The 15,863-nt window shown below is 47.9% G+C and overlaps 12 non-coding genes and 2 pseudogenes across 12 annotated transcripts; all 14 read left to right on the forward strand.

Moving 5' to 3' along the window:
• The first annotated feature begins 2,314 nt into the window (after positions 1-2,314).
• On the forward strand, positions 2,315-2,479 carry LOC135001653 (U1 spliceosomal RNA). The gene has a single exon (XR_010203032.1). It is a non-coding gene; the product is annotated as a U1 spliceosomal RNA (small nuclear RNA).
• Positions 2,480-2,631: 152 nt separating this feature from the next.
• Positions 2,632-2,773, forward strand: LOC135001622 (U1 spliceosomal RNA; annotated as a pseudogene).
• A 692-nt stretch (positions 2,774-3,465) lies between these two features.
• LOC135001624 (U1 spliceosomal RNA) lies at positions 3,466-3,629 on the forward strand. The gene has a single exon (XR_010203005.1). It is a non-coding gene; the product is annotated as a U1 spliceosomal RNA (small nuclear RNA).
• A 152-nt stretch (positions 3,630-3,781) lies between these two features.
• LOC135001601 (U1 spliceosomal RNA) lies at positions 3,782-3,944 on the forward strand. The gene has a single exon (XR_010202994.1). It is a non-coding gene; the product is annotated as a U1 spliceosomal RNA (small nuclear RNA).
• A 643-nt stretch (positions 3,945-4,587) lies between these two features.
• LOC135001669 (U1 spliceosomal RNA) lies at positions 4,588-4,753 on the forward strand. The gene has a single exon (XR_010203047.1). It is a non-coding gene; the product is annotated as a U1 spliceosomal RNA (small nuclear RNA).
• Positions 4,754-4,881: 128 nt separating this feature from the next.
• LOC135001608 (U1 spliceosomal RNA) lies at positions 4,882-5,044 on the forward strand. Its single transcript, XR_010203000.1, has one exon. It is a non-coding gene; the product is annotated as a U1 spliceosomal RNA (small nuclear RNA).
• A 671-nt stretch (positions 5,045-5,715) lies between these two features.
• Positions 5,716-5,879, forward strand: LOC135001635 (U1 spliceosomal RNA). Its single transcript, XR_010203015.1, has one exon. It is a non-coding gene; the product is annotated as a U1 spliceosomal RNA (small nuclear RNA).
• A 152-nt stretch (positions 5,880-6,031) lies between these two features.
• On the forward strand, positions 6,032-6,194 carry LOC135001662 (U1 spliceosomal RNA). The gene has a single exon (XR_010203040.1). It is a non-coding gene; the product is annotated as a U1 spliceosomal RNA (small nuclear RNA).
• A 671-nt stretch (positions 6,195-6,865) lies between these two features.
• Positions 6,866-7,007, forward strand: LOC135001619 (U1 spliceosomal RNA; annotated as a pseudogene).
• Positions 7,008-7,699: 692 nt separating this feature from the next.
• On the forward strand, positions 7,700-7,863 carry LOC135001631 (U1 spliceosomal RNA). The gene has a single exon (XR_010203011.1). It is a non-coding gene; the product is annotated as a U1 spliceosomal RNA (small nuclear RNA).
• Positions 7,864-8,015: 152 nt separating this feature from the next.
• Positions 8,016-8,178, forward strand: LOC135001668 (U1 spliceosomal RNA). The gene has a single exon (XR_010203046.1). It is a non-coding gene; the product is annotated as a U1 spliceosomal RNA (small nuclear RNA).
• A 671-nt stretch (positions 8,179-8,849) lies between these two features.
• Positions 8,850-9,013, forward strand: LOC135001616 (U1 spliceosomal RNA). The gene has a single exon (XR_010203004.1). It is a non-coding gene; the product is annotated as a U1 spliceosomal RNA (small nuclear RNA).
• Positions 9,014-9,165: 152 nt separating this feature from the next.
• LOC135001607 (U1 spliceosomal RNA) lies at positions 9,166-9,328 on the forward strand. The gene has a single exon (XR_010202999.1). It is a non-coding gene; the product is annotated as a U1 spliceosomal RNA (small nuclear RNA).
• Positions 9,329-9,999: 671 nt separating this feature from the next.
• On the forward strand, positions 10,000-10,163 carry LOC135001640 (U1 spliceosomal RNA). Its single transcript, XR_010203020.1, has one exon. It is a non-coding gene; the product is annotated as a U1 spliceosomal RNA (small nuclear RNA).
• Positions 10,164-15,863: the final 5,700 nt, after the last annotated feature.

Here is a 15,863-nt window from a genome sequence, read left to right on the forward strand (position 1 = left end):
GGATCAGAACCGGTTGGTCGCAAAGTAAGGTCTCCGCTTGACGTAGGGCATTGTATATGGCCCCTAGTTTCAGGATGTTGATGTGAAGACAAGTCTCTTGACTTGACCAAAGACCTTGGAAATTTCTTCCCTGTGTGACTGCTCCCCAACCTTGGAGGCTTGCATCTGTGGTCACCAGGATCCAGTCCTGAATGCCGAATCTGCGTCACTCGAGAAGGTGAGCACTCTGCAGCCACCACAGGAGTGATACCCTGACCCTGGGGGACAGGGTGATCAACCAATGCATTTGTAAATGTGACCCAGACCACTTGTCCAGTAGGTCCCATTGGAAAGTCCTCGCATGGAACCTGCCGAATGGAATGGCTTTGTATGATGCCACCATCTTTCCCAGGACTCGAGTGCAGTGATGCACTGACACAAGTTTTGGTTTCAATAGGTTCCTGAAAAGAGTCATGAGTTCCTGGGCCTTTTCTATCGGGAGATAAACCCTCTTCTGGTCTGTGTCCAGAATCATGCCCAAGAAAGACAGACGAGTCGTAGGAACCAACTGCGACTTTGGGATATTGAAAATCCAGCCGTGTTGCTGTAACACTTTCAGTGAAAGTGATACGCTGTTCAGCAACTGCTCTCTTGATCTCGCTTTTATGAGATCGCTCAAGTACGGGATAATTGTGACACATTGCTTGCGCAGGAGAACCATCATTTCCACCATTACCTTGGTGAAAATTCTCTGGGCCGTGGAGAGACCAAACAGCAACGTCTGAAATTGGCAATGACAGTCCTGTACCGCAAATCTGAGCTACGACTGATGAGATGGATAAATTTGGACATGAAGGTATGCATCCTGTACACAAATGCGGACAACAGGTGTCAAGCCGTGTGTTGCCTTTGTCAAGCTGTAATAAGTAGGGGTAAGGACGTTAAACATCTCAGAACATCCTCCCTTATACGTCACCTGCAGTGCATTAATCATAAGTCAGTGACAAGTTCAAAAACTTTGGATGACAGCGGAAGCAGTCCACTGACCACTAAATCCCTTCCTCTTGTAACCAAGCTCCTGCAAACCACACCACCAACTCCCTCAGTGTCAATTTCCTCCTTAGACAGGAGAGCCAATAGTTCTGCAGGCCATGTCACTGGCAAGTCTGACGAGTCCTCTCCTGCCTGGGATTCCTCCGATGCATCCTTGAGTGTAACGCCTACTGCTGCTGGCGCTGCTGTTGTTGCTGCTGGGAGTCGATCGTCATCCCAGAGGGGAAGTCGGAAGACCACTTGTACTACTTCCAGTAGGCAATTGACTGTCCAACAGTCCTTTGCGAGGAAGATGAAATATCACAGCAGTCATCCTGCTGCAAAGCGGATAACTCAGGTCTTGTCAGCCTGGGTGGTGAGAAACGTGGTTCCGGTATCCATCGTTAATTCAGAGGCAACTAGAGACTTGATTGAGGTACTGTGTCCCCGGTACCAAATGCCATCTAGGTTCCATTTCTCTAGGCAGGCGATACCGAAAATGTACACGCTTCTCCCAGGGCAAGGCTCACCCATTGCACTCTGGGTGTGCTGCTCCTGCGATTTCCCCAAATGTGGGACACTTGACTGCATAATTTGTGTTTCCTCTGGTCGGCTCTCGTATAATTCAGATCTCTTTGTCTCAGGTCTCTCTCCAGCCTAGTTTGCTGTCTGTTTCCACTTCTCTTTTCTTGAGCCGCTCCCTTCTATGCCCTTGCGCACTATCCTGACTTCTCCCGTCTGCTTACTTTGTGCCTTCCAACGCACAATGCGAACGACAGGTAGTGCTGCAGGGCCCACACCCTTTTAGTTGCCTTACAGAGCAGCTCTGGAGCTGTTACAGTGCCCAGCTGCTGCAAGAAATCAGCTGGAATGCTTCAGGGGCTGGGGCATTGCCAACATGAGCCCCACACCGAAGGAGGGTGGGGGTGTTTAATGCGAACTAAGGGTCATCCAAGCGCCGCAAAAGGCCGCCATGCCCTGCATACCCCTTTTCTCTTTTCATATGCAGATGAGGGTTCCAGCCAACTTTGGCCCACTGCTTGGATGACATCACTGTATGCAAATCCGTTTGCTGCAGACCTTCCCCCAGGAATGCTTGTACTAGTTGTTGCATTTGGTTTTGTTGTTTGGGGATGCTTCAGTATTAGGCAGCCTTCTGCCCTCCCATGTTCATTTGAAAATATGTGTTCTCCCTGCAGTTGTTGTCCCCAGATGAGAGTTCCCTTGTGCTGCCTCAGTTGAATCGCCTTTACTTGACAGAGATGTGCCTGAGCAGCGGCCCTCCCCAGCCCTATCCCAAATCATACTTATTTTGCATAGGAGATATCATGGTCATGAAGATTGTTCTCCCAGGGTGAGGTTCATTCATTGCATTCTGGGTATGATGACCCCTGTGATTTCCCCAAATGTGGGAAACTCGACTGCATTATTTGTGGTAGTGGGGTTACTGTGTTTGTGCTTTCCTCTGGTCAGCTCTGGTAAAAGTCAGATTTCTTTGTCTCAGATCTTCCTCTAGCCTTGTTCTTCTTTCGAGAGTTCCCTTGTGCTGCCTCAGTTGGATCTCCTTCACTTGACAGGGGGGTGCCCGAGCAGCGACCCTCCCCAGCTCTAGCCCAACTCCTACTTACCTGCCAGGTGAGATACGATGATCATGTAGGTGCTTCTCCCAGGGCAAGCCTCACCCATTGCACTCTGGGTGTGCTGCCCCTTTGATTTCCCCAAATGTGGGAAACTTGACTGCATAATTTGTGTTTCCCCTGGTCGGCTCTCATATAATTCAGATCTCTTTGTCTCAGGTCTCTCTTCAGCCTAGTTTGCTGTCTGTTTCCACTTCTCTTTTCTTGAGCCGCTCCCTTCTATGCCCTTGCGCACTATCCTGACTTCTCCCATCTGCTTACTTTGTGCCTTCCAACGCACAATGCGAACTACAGGTAGTGCTGCAGGGCCCACACCCTTTTACTTGCCTTACAGAGCAGCTCTGGAGCTGTTACAGTGCCCAGCTGCTGCAAGAAATCAGCTTGAATGCTTCAGGGGCTGGGGCATAGCCAACATGAGCCCCACACCGAAGGAGGGTGGAGGTGTTTAATGCGAACTAGGGGTCATCCAAGCGCCGCAAAAGGCCGCCATGCCCTGCACGCCCCTTTTCTCTTTTCATATGCAGACGAGGGTTGAAGCCAACTTTGACCCACTGCTTGGATGGCATTACCATATGCAAATCAATCTGCTGCAGGCCTTCCCCCAGGAATGCTTGCACTAGTTGTTGCATTTGGTTTGTTGTTTGGGGGTGCTTCAGTATTAGGCAGCCTTCTGCCCTCCCATGTTCATCTGAAAATATGTGTTCTCCCTGCAGTTGTTGTCCCCAGATGAGAGTTCCCTTGTGCTGCCTCAGTTGAATCTCCTTTACTTGACAGAGATGTGCCTGAGCAGCGGCCCTCCCCAGCCCTATCCCAAATCATACTTATTTTGCATAGGAGATACCATGGTCATGAAGATTGTTCTCCCAGGGTGAGGTTCATTCATTGCATTCTGGGTATGCTGACCCCTGTGATTTCCCCAAATGTGGGAAACTCGACTGCATTATTTGTGGTAGTGGGGGACTGTGTTTGTGCTTTCCTCTGGTCAGCTCTGGTAAAAGTCAGATTTCTTTGTCTCAGATCTTCCTCTAGCCTTGTTCTTCTTTCGAGAGTTCCCTTGTGCTGCCTCAGTTGGATCTCCTTCACTTGACAGGGGGGTGCACGAGCAGCGACCCTCCCCAGCTCTAGCCCAACTCCTATTTACCTGCCAGGTGAGATACTATGATCAGGAAGGTGCTTCTCCCAGGGCAAGGCTCACCCATTGCACTCTGGGTGTGCTGCTCCTGCGATTTCCCCAAATGTGGGACACTTGACTGCATAATTTGTGTTTCCTCTGGTCGGCTCTCATATAATTCAGATCTCTTTGTCTCAGGTCTTTCTCCAGCCTAGTTTGCTGTCTGTTTCCACTTCTCTTTTCTTGAGCCGCTCCCTTCTATGCCCTTGCGCACTATCCTGACCTCTCCCGTCTGCTTACTTTGTGCCTTCCAACGCACAATGCATACTACAGGTAGTGCTGCAGGGCCCACACCCTTTTACATGCTTTACAGAGCAACTCTGGAGCTGTTACAGTGCCCAGCTGCTGCAAGAAATCATCTTGAATGCTTCAGGGGCTGGGGCATAGCCAACATGAGCCCCACACCGAAGGAGGGTTCATCCAAGCGCCACAAAAGGACGCCATGCCCTGCACATCCCTTTTTTCTTTTCATATGCAGACGAGGGTTGAAGCCAACTTTGACCCACTGCTTGGATGACATCATATGCAAATCCATCTGCTGCAGGCCTTCCCCCAGGAATGCTTGCACTAGTTGTTGCATTTGGTTTGTTGTTTGGGGGTGCTTCAGTATTAGGCAGCCTTCTGCCCTCCCATGTTCATCTGAAAATATGTGTTCTCCCTGCAGTTGTTGTCCCCAGATGAGAGTTCCCTTGTGCTGCCTCAGTTGAATCTCCTTTACTTGACAGAGATGTGCCTGAGCAGCGGCCCTCCCCAGCCCTATCCCAAATCATACTTATTTTGCATAGGAGATACCATGGTCATGAAGATTGTTCTCCCAGGGTGAGGTTCATTCATTGCATTCTGGGTATGCTGACCCCTGTGATTTCCCCAAATGTGGGAAACTCGACTGCATTATTTGTGCTTTCTTCTGGTCAACTCTGGTAAAAATCAGATTTCTTTGTCTCAGATCTTCCTCTAGCCTTGTTCCTCTTTCGAGAGTTCCCTTGTGCTGCCTCAGTTGGATCTCCTTCACTTGACAGGGGGGTACCCGAGCAGCGACCCTCCCCAGCTCTAGCCCAACTCCTACTTACCTGCCAGGTGAGATACTATGATCATGTAGGTGCTTCTCCCAGGGCAAGGCTCACCCATTGCACTCTGGGTGTGCTGCCCCTGTGATTTCCCCAAATGTGGGAAACTTGACTGCATAATTTGTGTTTCCCCTGGTCGTCTCTCGTATAATTCAGATCTCTTTGTCTCAGGTCTCTCTCCAGCCTAGTTTGCTGTCTGTTTCCACTTCTCTTTTCTTGAGCCGCTCCCTTCTATGCCCTTGCGCACTATCCTGACTTCTCCCGTCTGCTTACTTTGTGCCTTCCAACACACAATGCAAACTACAGGTAGTGCTGCAGGGCCCACACCCTTTTACTTGCCTCACAGAGCAGCTCTGGAGCTGTTACAGTGCCCAGCTGCTGCAAGAAATCATCTTGAATGCTTCAGGGGCTGGGGCATAGCCAACATGAGCCCCACACCGAAGGAGGGTGGAGATGTTTAATGCGAATTAAGGGTCATCCAAGCGCCACAAAAGGACGCCATGCCCTGCACGCCCCTTTTTTCTTTTCATATGCAGACGAGGGTTGAAGCCAACTTTGACCCACTGCTTGGATGACATCACCATATGCAAATCCATCTGCTGCAGGCCTTCCCCCAGGAATGCTTGCACTAGTTGTTGCATTTGGTTTGTTGTTTGGGGGTGCTTCAGTATTAGGCAGCCTTCTGCCCTCCCATGTTCATCTGAAAATATGTGTTCTCCCTGCAGTTGTTGTCCCCAGATGAGAGTTCCCTTGTGCTGCCTCAGTTGAATCTCCTTTACTTGACAGAGATGTGCCTGAGCAGCGGCCCTCCCCAGCCCTATCCCAAATCATACTTATTTTGCATAGGAGATACCATGGTCATGAAGATTGTTCTCCCAGGGTGAGGTTCATTCATTGCATTCTGGGTATGCTGACCCCTGTGATTTCCCCAAATGTGGGAAACTCGACTGCATTATTTGTGGTAGTGGGGGACTGTGTTTGTGCTTTCTTCTGGTCAACTCTGGTAAAAGTCAGATTTCTTTGTCTCAGATCTTCCTCTAGCCTTGTTCTTCTTTCGAGAGTTCCCTTGTGCTGCCTCAGTTGGATCTCCTTCACTTGACAGGGGGGTGCCCGAGCAGCGACCCTCCCCAGCTCTAGCCCAACTCCTACTTACCTGCCAGGTGAGATACTATGATCAGGAAGGTGCTTCTCCCAGGGCAAAGCTCACCCATTGCACTCTGGGTGTGCTGCTCCTGCGATTTCCCCAAATGTGGGACACTTGACTGCATAATTTGTGTTTCCTCTGGTCGGCTCTCGTATAATTCAGATCTCTTTGTCTCAGTTCTCTCTCCAGCCTAGTTTGCTGTCTGTTTCCACTTCTCTTTTCTTGAGCCGCTCCCTTCTATGCCCTTGCGCACTATCCTGACTTCTCCCGTCTGCTTACTTTGTGCCTTCCAATGCACAATGCGAACTACAGGTAGTGCTGCAGGGCCCACACCCTTTTACTTGCCTTACAGAGCAGCTCTGGAGCTGTTACAGTGCCCAGCTGCTGCAAGAAATCAGCTTGAATGCTTCAGGTGCTGGGGCATAGCCAACATGAGCCCCACACCTAAGGAGGGTGGATGTGTTTAATGCGAATTAGGGGTCATGCAAGCGCCGCAAAAGGCCGCCATGCCCTGCACATCCCTTTTTTCTTTTCATATGCAGACGAGGGTTGAAGCCAACTTTGACCCACTGCTTGGATGACATCACCATATGCAAATCCATCTGCTGCAGGCCTTCCCCCAGGAATGCTTGCACTAGTTGTTGCATTTGGTTTGTTGTTTGGGGGTGCTTCAGTATTAGGCAGCCTTCTGCCCTCCCATGTTCATCTGAAAATATGTGTTCTCCCTGCAGTTGTTGTCCCCAGATGAGAGTTCCCTTGTGCTGCCTCAGTTGGATCTCCTTCACTTGACAGGGGGGTGCCCGAGCAGCGACCCTCCCCAGCTCTAGCCCAACTCCTACTTACCTGCCAGGTGAGATACTATGATCATGTAGGTGCTTCTCCCAGGGCAAGCCTCACCCATTGCACTCTGGGTGTGCTGCCCCTTTGATTTCCCCAAATGTGGGAAACTTGACTGCATAATTTGTGTTTCCCCTGGTCGGCTCTCATATAATTCAGATCTCTTTGTCTCAGGTCTCTATTCAGCCTAGTTTGCTGTCTGTTTCCACTTCTCTTTTCTTGAGCCGCTCCCTTCTATGCCCTTGCGCACTATCCTGACTTCTCCCGTCTGCTTACTTTGTGCCTTCCAACGCACAATGCGAACTACAGGTAGTGCTGCAGGGCCCACACCCTTTTACTTGCCTTACAGAGCAGCTCTGGAGCTGTTACAGTGCCCAGCTGCTGCAAGAAATCAGCTTGAATGCTTCAGGGGCTGGGGCATAGCCAACATGAGCCCCACACCGAAGGAGTGTGGAGGTGTTTAATGCGAATTAGGGGTCATGCAAGCGCCGCAAAAGGCCGCCATGCCCTGCACGCCCCTTTTCTCTTTTCATATGCAGATGACGGTTGAAGCCAACTTTGACCCACTGCTTGGATGACATCACCATATGCAAATCCATCTGCTGCAGGCCTTCCCCCAGGAATGCTTGTACTAGTTGTTGCATTTGGTTTGTTGTTTGGGGGTGCTTCAGTATTAGGCAGCCTTCTGCCCTCCCATGTTCATCTGAAAATATGTGTTCTCCCTGCTGTTGTTGTTCCCAGATGAGAGTTCCCTTGTGCTGCCTCAGTTGAATCTCCTTTACTTGACAGAGATGTGCCTGAGCAGCGGCCCTCCCCAGCCCTATCCCAAATCATACTTATTTTGCATAGGAGATACCATGGTCATGAAGATTGTTCTCCCAGGGTGAGGTTCATTCATTGCATTCTGGGTATGCTGACCCCTGTGATTTCCCCAAATGTGGGAAACTCGACTGCATTATTTGTGGTAGAGGGGGACTGTGTTTGTGCTTTCCTCTGGTCAGCTCTGGTAAAAGTCAGATTTCTTTGTCTCAGATCTTCCTCTAGCCTTGTTCCTCTTTCGAGAGTTCCCTTGTGCTGCCTCAGTTGGATCTCCTTCACTTGACAGGGGGGTGCCCGAGCAGCGACCCTCCCCAGCTCTAGCCCAACTCCTACTTACCTGCCAGGTGAGATACTATGATCATGAAGGTGCTTCCCCCAGGGCAAGGCTCACCCATTGCACTCTGGGTGTGCTGCTCCTGCAATTTCCCCAAATGTGGGACACTTGACTGCATAATTTGTGTTTCCCCTGGTCGGCTCTCGTATAATTCAGATCTCTTTGTCTCAGGTCTCTCTCCAGCCTAGTTTGCTGTCTGTTTCCACTTCTCTTTTCTTGAGCCGCTCCCTTCTATGCCCTTGCGCACTATCCTGACTTCTCCCGTCTGCTTACTTTGTGCCTTCCAATGCACAATGCAAACTACAGGTAGTGCTGCAGGGCCCACACCCTTTTACTTGCCTTACAGAGCAGCTCTGGAGCTGTTACAGTGCCCAGCTGCTGCAAGAAATCAGCTTGAATGCTTCAGGGGCTGGGGCATAGCCAACATGAGCCCCACACCGAAGGAGGGTGGAGGTGTTTAATGCGAACTAGGGGTCATCCAAGCGCCGCAAAAGGCCGCCATGCCCTGCACGCCCCTTTTCTCTTTTCATATGCAGATGAGGGTTGAAGCCAACTTTGACCCACTGCTTGGATGGCATTACCATATGCAAATCAATCTGCTGCAGGCCTTCCCCCAGGAATGCTTGCACTAGTTGTTGCATTTGGTTTGTTGTTTGGGGGTGCTTCAGTATTAGGCAGCCTTCTGCCCTCCCATGTTCATCTGAAAATATGTGTTCTCCCTGCAGTTGTTGTCCCCTGATGAGAGTTCCCTTGTGCTGCCTCAGTTGAATCTCCTTTACTTGACAGAGATGTGCCTGAGCAGCGGCCCTCCCCAGCCCTATCCCAAATCATACTTATTTTGCATAGGAGATACCATGGTCATGAAGATTGTTCTCCCAGGGTGAGGTTCATTCATTGCATTCTGGGTATGCTGACCCCTGTGATTTCCCCAAATGTGGGAAACTCAACTGCATTATTTGTGGTAGTGGGGGACTGTGTTTGTGCTTTCCTCTGGTCAGCTCTGGTAAAAGTCAGATTTCTTTGTCTCAGATCTTCCTCTAGCCTTGTTCTTCTTTCGAGAGTTCCCTTGTGCTGCCTCAGTTGGATCTCCTTCACTTGACAGGGGGGTGCACGAGCAGCGACCCTCCCCAGCTCTAGCCCAACTCCTATTTACCTGCCAGGTGAGATACTATGATCAGGAAGGTGCTTCTCCCAGGGCAAGGCTTACCCATTGCACTCTGGGTGTGCTGCTCCTGCGATTTCCCCAAATGTGGGACACTTGACTGCATAATTTGTGTTTCCTCTGGTCGGCTCTCATATAATTCAGATCTCTTTGTCTCAGGTCTTTCTCCAGCCTAGTTTGCTGTCTGTTTCCACTTCTCTTTTCTTGAGCCGCTCCCTTCTATGCCCTTGCGCACTATCCTGACTTCTCCCGTCTGCTTACTTTGTGCCTTCCAATGCACAATGCAAACTACAGGTAGTGCTGCAGGGCCAACACCCTTTTACTTGCCTTACAGAGCAGCTCTGGAGCTGTTACAGTGCCCAGCTGCTGCAAGAAATCAGCTTGAATGCTTCAGGGGCTGGGGCATAGCCAACATGAGCCCCACACCGAAGGAGGGTGGAGGTGTTTAATGCGAATTAGGGGTCATCCAAGCGCCACAAAAGGACGCCATGCCCTGCACGCCCCTTTTTTCTTTTCATGTGCAGACGAGGGTTGAAGCCATCTTTGACCCACTGCTTGGATGACATCACCATATGCAAATCCATCTGCTGCAGGCCTTCCCCCAGGAATGCTTGCACTAGTTATTGCATTTGGTTTGTTGTTTGGGGGTGCTTCAGTATTAGGCAGCCTTCTGCCCTCCCATGTTCATCTGAAAATATGTGTTCTCCCTGCAGTTGTTGTCCCCAGATGAGAGTTCCCTTGTGCTGCCTCAGTTGAATCTCCTTTACTTGACAGAGATGTGCCTGAGCAGCGGCCCTCCCCAGCCCTATCCCAAATCATACTTATTTTGCATAGGAGATACCATGGTCATGAAGATTGTTCTCCCAGGGTGAGGTTCATTCATTGCATTCTGGGTATGCTGACCCCTGTGATTTCCCCAAATGTGGGAAACTCAACTGCATTATTTGTGGTAGTGGGGAACTGTGTTTGTGCTTTCTTCTGGTCAACTCTGGTAAAAATCAGATTTCTTTGTCTCAGATCTTCCTCTAGCCTTGTTCCTCTTTCGAGAGTTCCCTTGTGCTGCCTCAGTTGGATCTCCTTCACTTGACAGGGGGGTACCCGAGCAGCGACCTGATAAAGCTAAATATTTATCGTATATAAAACACTTTAAGAGGTCTAAGAACACTGGCCCTCATTCCGAGTTGATCGGTCGCAAGGCGAATTTAGCAGAGTTACACACGCTAAGCCGCCGCCTACTGGGAGTGAATCTTAGCTTCTTAAAATTGCGACCGATGTATTCGCAATATTGCGATTACTAACTACTTAGCAGTTTCTGAGTAGCTCCAGACTTACTCTGCCTGTGCGATCATTTCAGTGCTTGTCGTTCCTGGTTGACGTCACAAACACACCCAGCGTTCGCCCAGGCACTCCCACCGTTTCCCCGGCCACTCCTGCGTTTTTTCCGGAAACGGTAGCGTTTTCAGCCACACGCCCCTGAAACGCCGTGTTTCCGCCCAGTAACACCCATTTCCTGTCAATCACATTACGATCGCCGGAGCGATGAAAAAGCCGTGAGTAAAATTACTTTCTACATAGTAAAGTTACTTGGCGCAGTCGCAGTGCGAACATTGCGCATGCGTACTAAGCGGATTTTCACTGCGATGCGATGAAAAATACCGAGCGAACAACTCGGAATGAGGGCCACTATACGCTATCTACGTAAGAAGTACCGTAAGGGTACGCAAGTTGTGTAGCGATCGCTCAACCGTAGTCGAGACGCTCAAGCGTCTCGTTCGCTTACGGCCCAGTGATCACAGGCAGGCACGCTATTGGCTGCCGACTAACGTAATGATTCGCTATAGCGTAGCGTACGCTCGGGACCACGAGGAGATCACCAGCGGTGCAGACGCTTACAACGTTTAAACCTTTATCTCTATACCTTTAACGATGAGATACACAGTATACCTTAGTGTAGAGACAGAGTGTAAGTGCAACCTGGTGTAACCTGATTAACTACAAAGCTGCTTGAGCGTCACCGGCGCTCAGAGAATACTTAACACTATAAAGAATACACAGATACCTGGGCTTAGGGTCCGAAACCTATTATATGTATTATGACTATTATACTTGCAAAAAGAATCACAGTACAAAGCATACACTACAATATAACATAAACCAACTAACCAGATAAACTACACAGGAAATACAATACAATACAATTAAAGGAAAATACGAGAGAAAGAGTAGAGAGAGAGATAGAGAGAGAGAGAGATGGCTCACAGTAAGACAATATGATTACGGAGAAAACTTACGCACAAGGGGAACGATCGCATGCGCCTCGATATCCAGCTCCCGATTATCAGCAATGAGAACCGTTGAAGAGAGAGAGAACTGGATACGGTCGGCCTGCCTATTTATGCCCCACACACAATACAATTCAATGGTCCCTACAATCTCATTGTTCATTGGACACAGGAATTCGGCTTCGCATTATAACAAAAGGTCATAGGTTGATTCATACAGGTGGGCTGTGACTATTTCCAACTGCTCAGGTGGGAGGGAAACTGGGTATCCCGCCGCATGGGTAATAAAGTGCAAATAAAGTAAATGTTCATAAACTTCTTATGTCCATAACTATTCGCACGAGCGATTGATCTGCTTCAAACCAACACCGGAATATTTCTAATTAAATATTCTTCCGATGGATACTAAACACCACTGTATTACTCCTGTCTGACCCTTCGTATCAAACAAAGAGGGATTCCTCTGTTCATAAACATTCTATATTAACCAAACTTTCAGAATCTATCAAAGGGACCATGATCTACAAAATACATTATTAGTGAAAATATGTTACGATTGAGTCGCACGCTACAACCACATAAACTCTACCGTAAATACGCATACCATGCGCCTGCGGGTGCCCGCGACTGTGAGTATGCGCACGTACGGGAGAGCGTACGCATGCGCAGCACGGACCTGGGTGAGGTGCAAATATGGTAGTGTGCATAGAGATATTTTTCTGACTTTGACAGTCCACCCTTTGGCAGTCAATAATAACTGCCACTTCCTGAAAACATTTCAAAAGGAGAAAAATATATGTTAGGGGTTAATTCATTTCCATGGTTGGGTAAGGGAGGAGAGAGGAGTAGGTGTGAAGAGGGTATGACCTAGTGAGATAGCAGAAGCATGTGTGTATGAATCCGTGTTTGGGGGGTCATGTATCATCGTGCCGTACGTGTTGTAAATCAAGCTTCGAGGTATTGCGAAGTATACATTTGAATTCCTTCTTATCCCGTGGTACGGGTCTGTGGATGGGCTGTCAAACTTTACCGAGCTCTTTTCGGATTTTGAACAAAATGGGGAGCACATTTTAGTTGATGATACATGAATGGGGGAATATGTGATTGCTGATATCTGTGCCTGTATTCCCTATACTATGTGTGTCATTACCTGAGGGTTGTAGAAATGAAGAAAAGACATAATTACGGTAAATGCGGTGGTATTCTATGTCAGGTTAATGTATATCTGTCGGTTGAAGTTTTGTTCGGTATCAGTTGAAAGTCGTCTTCTTTGCGCTGTGTTGCCCATTAGGGGTGAGCAAAAAGCTTTGTCAATGCCATTAGATTTACAAAAAATGTTGGGCTAGCGTAAGTTTAAGAATTCTAGGGAAACTGGGGATCCATGGCAAAGTTCATCAAATGTCCATATCTCAAGTGGTCAAAACGTCTCGTCAACTTCCTCGTCCAAGTGGGTCTTTTTATCTTGGAGAAAAAACAGAAAAACAGGTGAAAGAAACGGACCGTAGAAATCGCATTTTCATCACATCATTGTTTCTATCATTGGGTCATAAATCAAATCCAGGTTAATTACAGTTTCCTCACTCCTCAAACTCATTACCTTAGTACGACGATTGCACCTCATTAAAGCCTGACCGCATCTAAATATCAAGCCAATGGTTATGATAACACCTAATATACATAGGAGAAACTTCCCAACATCCATTATGACTCCTTGAGCCCAGTCTCCCAAACCGGAGAACCAATTTCGCGGGTTCAACCATGACACCCAACCAGTCAGCTCATTACCTACAGCAGCAAGAGTGAGATTGTGTTTTCGGCGAAATTCCCACTTTAATTGGAGAATATCGTCCATCTTTTGGTCTATGACCTCGACCGGATCCTCGGTGCTATTCGTGATATACGTGCAACACTTCACGCCGTACTGTGTTGCCAATGTAACACAATATCCGCCTGTCACTGCTGTGAGGTAATTAAGAACCATTCTATGCTGCACCAGTTCTGTTTTATAAGCTTGAAGTTCCCTTCCCGTATATCTAAATGTGTCATCATACATTTCAGTGATATTGTCTAACAAATTTGCGAGCGCCGATATGTATTTATAATTTAGCACTCCTCTAGCGGTGCGGGTGAAATCTAACGCGATTAAGAATTGAATCCCGGTGGATTCACTTATCAGATCAGAGGCCGGATGCTCTGTCTTCTCTATCAGGTGTCTTTTAACAACGTGCTCGTAGTGGGTGTGAGTATAAGGAGCTTGGGCACCACGATGTATGTCCTTCATTTTGTCATGTGTTACAGTCATTACTTCAGGCAATACTTTTCCAATATAACACAATCCTTCAGAGTTTGGGGCAAGCCACTTGTACGCCTTTCTCCCGCATATGAAATATGCATCATCGGGGAGAACATATGGGACGGAGAAGGACATAACCATATTACACACCTTCCAGGTGAAATCTCCTAACCCTAATTCTTCCATCTGCTTAATACACGTATCAGGTTGTACGATATGTGCACAGTATCCTGGTGATACTTCTCCAACTCTCGTAATCCTATTTCCTAAGGTGTACCTATACCGGAAAGATTTTCCTCTACTGGCTATGTGGCGTACAAGCTCTGTATCTGTAGGCATTCTATCTGCTCTATGCGAAAAGGTCATGGTGTGGTTACTCCATGACACTTCCCAATTTCCCGGCTTTCTGGGATTGGAGATGTTGAAACATAATAGGGACCTATCCACATGGTATTGGTGGAGCTTCAAACTAGGAGGGCTGGAGATATTAAACCTCCTGTCCACCGGTCTCCCACCATTTAACTCAAGTACCTCCCCTATCGTTAAAGGAAATGGTACTAGCCCTGATTTGCTATGACCTTGAGGTACTTGAGAGCATACCCAACAATCTGTTTTGTTTAACACATTACCCACTAAGGAGTGATAGTCACTCAATGGATGCCGGTCCATATGGATATTAAAACTGGATTGGCATTTCTTAATGCACCCATCTTCAATGACATTGTTACAGAGCCTACAGATACAGTTTTCATCAGCTAACAATCCGTCACAATTTCTTCTATGGTCAATGCTATCGGATCGTTTTCTGATACTCGCCTTTGCTTGTTGGTTAGGTTGATCCTGGAAAACTACGCCTCCATCTTTATCATCAGAACCCATTCCAGAACCTCTATCGACCTCCATGGTACTCTCGCCGGAACAGACTGCTCTGGTCAACATCATGGTCAACAGGAAAATCCGGATCACAGTCTCTTGGGGCAAGTCCATCTTATAGGAGGAAATGGAGAAGAATGAGAAGGAGGAAAAAGAAATTTGAGGGAGAGGGGATGGGAAGTGGAGGAAAATAATAAAAGGGAGTGGGGAGTCGACAACAGCTCTCGGTCTTCAAGGCTCAGGTGCCGCCTCAGTCCTCCTGGAACAGACACTCCAGTGATACAACCTCTACCGTCTGTTTCTTATCACGGGACTTCTCTGGATCAGCAACCTTCTTGCAGTGGGATGAATGGACCCAAGTCTCTCTCTCAGCAACCTTCAATGCCGTAGTGCTAGTCAATAAGACCTGGTATGGTCCTTCCCATCTGTCAATAAGGCAACCTGAGCGTAGAAAATTCCGTATCATTACATAATCCCCAGGTTCAATGTCATGACAATTACTATCTGGTAAATCAGGAATCACTAACTTCAGATTATCATTTTGATTCCTCAACTGTTTACTCATGTTAATCAAGTACTTTACAGTTACTTCATTGTTACATTTCAAATCATCCTGAGGGTTAATCATGGCATGCGGTTGTCGACCAAACAAGATTTCAAAGGGAGACAGATTAAGAGGGGACCTGGGAGTGGTTCTGATACTGTACAATACAATGGGTAAAGCTTCTGGCCATGTCAATCCTGTCTCTGCCATCACTTTACTCAATTTATTTTTAATAGTGCTGTTCACTCTTTCGACCTTCGCACTCGCCTGTGGACGGTACGGAGTGTGCAGCTTGCTATCAATTCCCATCAACTTACACATTCCTTGAAAGACATCACCTGTAAAATGGGTACCCCTATCACTTTCGATTATTCTAGGGATACCATATCTACATACAAATTCCTGCACAATTTTCTTAGCAGTAAACATAGCGGTATTTGTTGTCGCTGGAAATGCTTCGACCCAATTTGAGAAAACATCTATACAAACAAGTACATATTTCAAATTCCGACAAGGGGGTAATTGTATAAAGTCAATTTGTATTACCTGGAAAGGGCCGCCGGCAGGTGGGATATGGGATGGTTCTGTAGGTATTGCCTTTCCAATATTCTTTCTCAAACAGGTAAGGCATGACATTGCTCTTTTACTCGCATGAGAGGAGAATCCTGGGGCGCACCAGTATGCTCTTA

The sequence above is a fragment of the Pseudophryne corroboree genome, unplaced genomic scaffold, assembly GCF_028390025.1.
Source record: "Pseudophryne corroboree isolate aPseCor3 unplaced genomic scaffold, aPseCor3.hap2 scaffold_166, whole genome shotgun sequence".
NCBI classification, from domain to species: Eukaryota; Metazoa; Chordata; class Amphibia; order Anura; family Myobatrachidae; genus Pseudophryne; species Pseudophryne corroboree.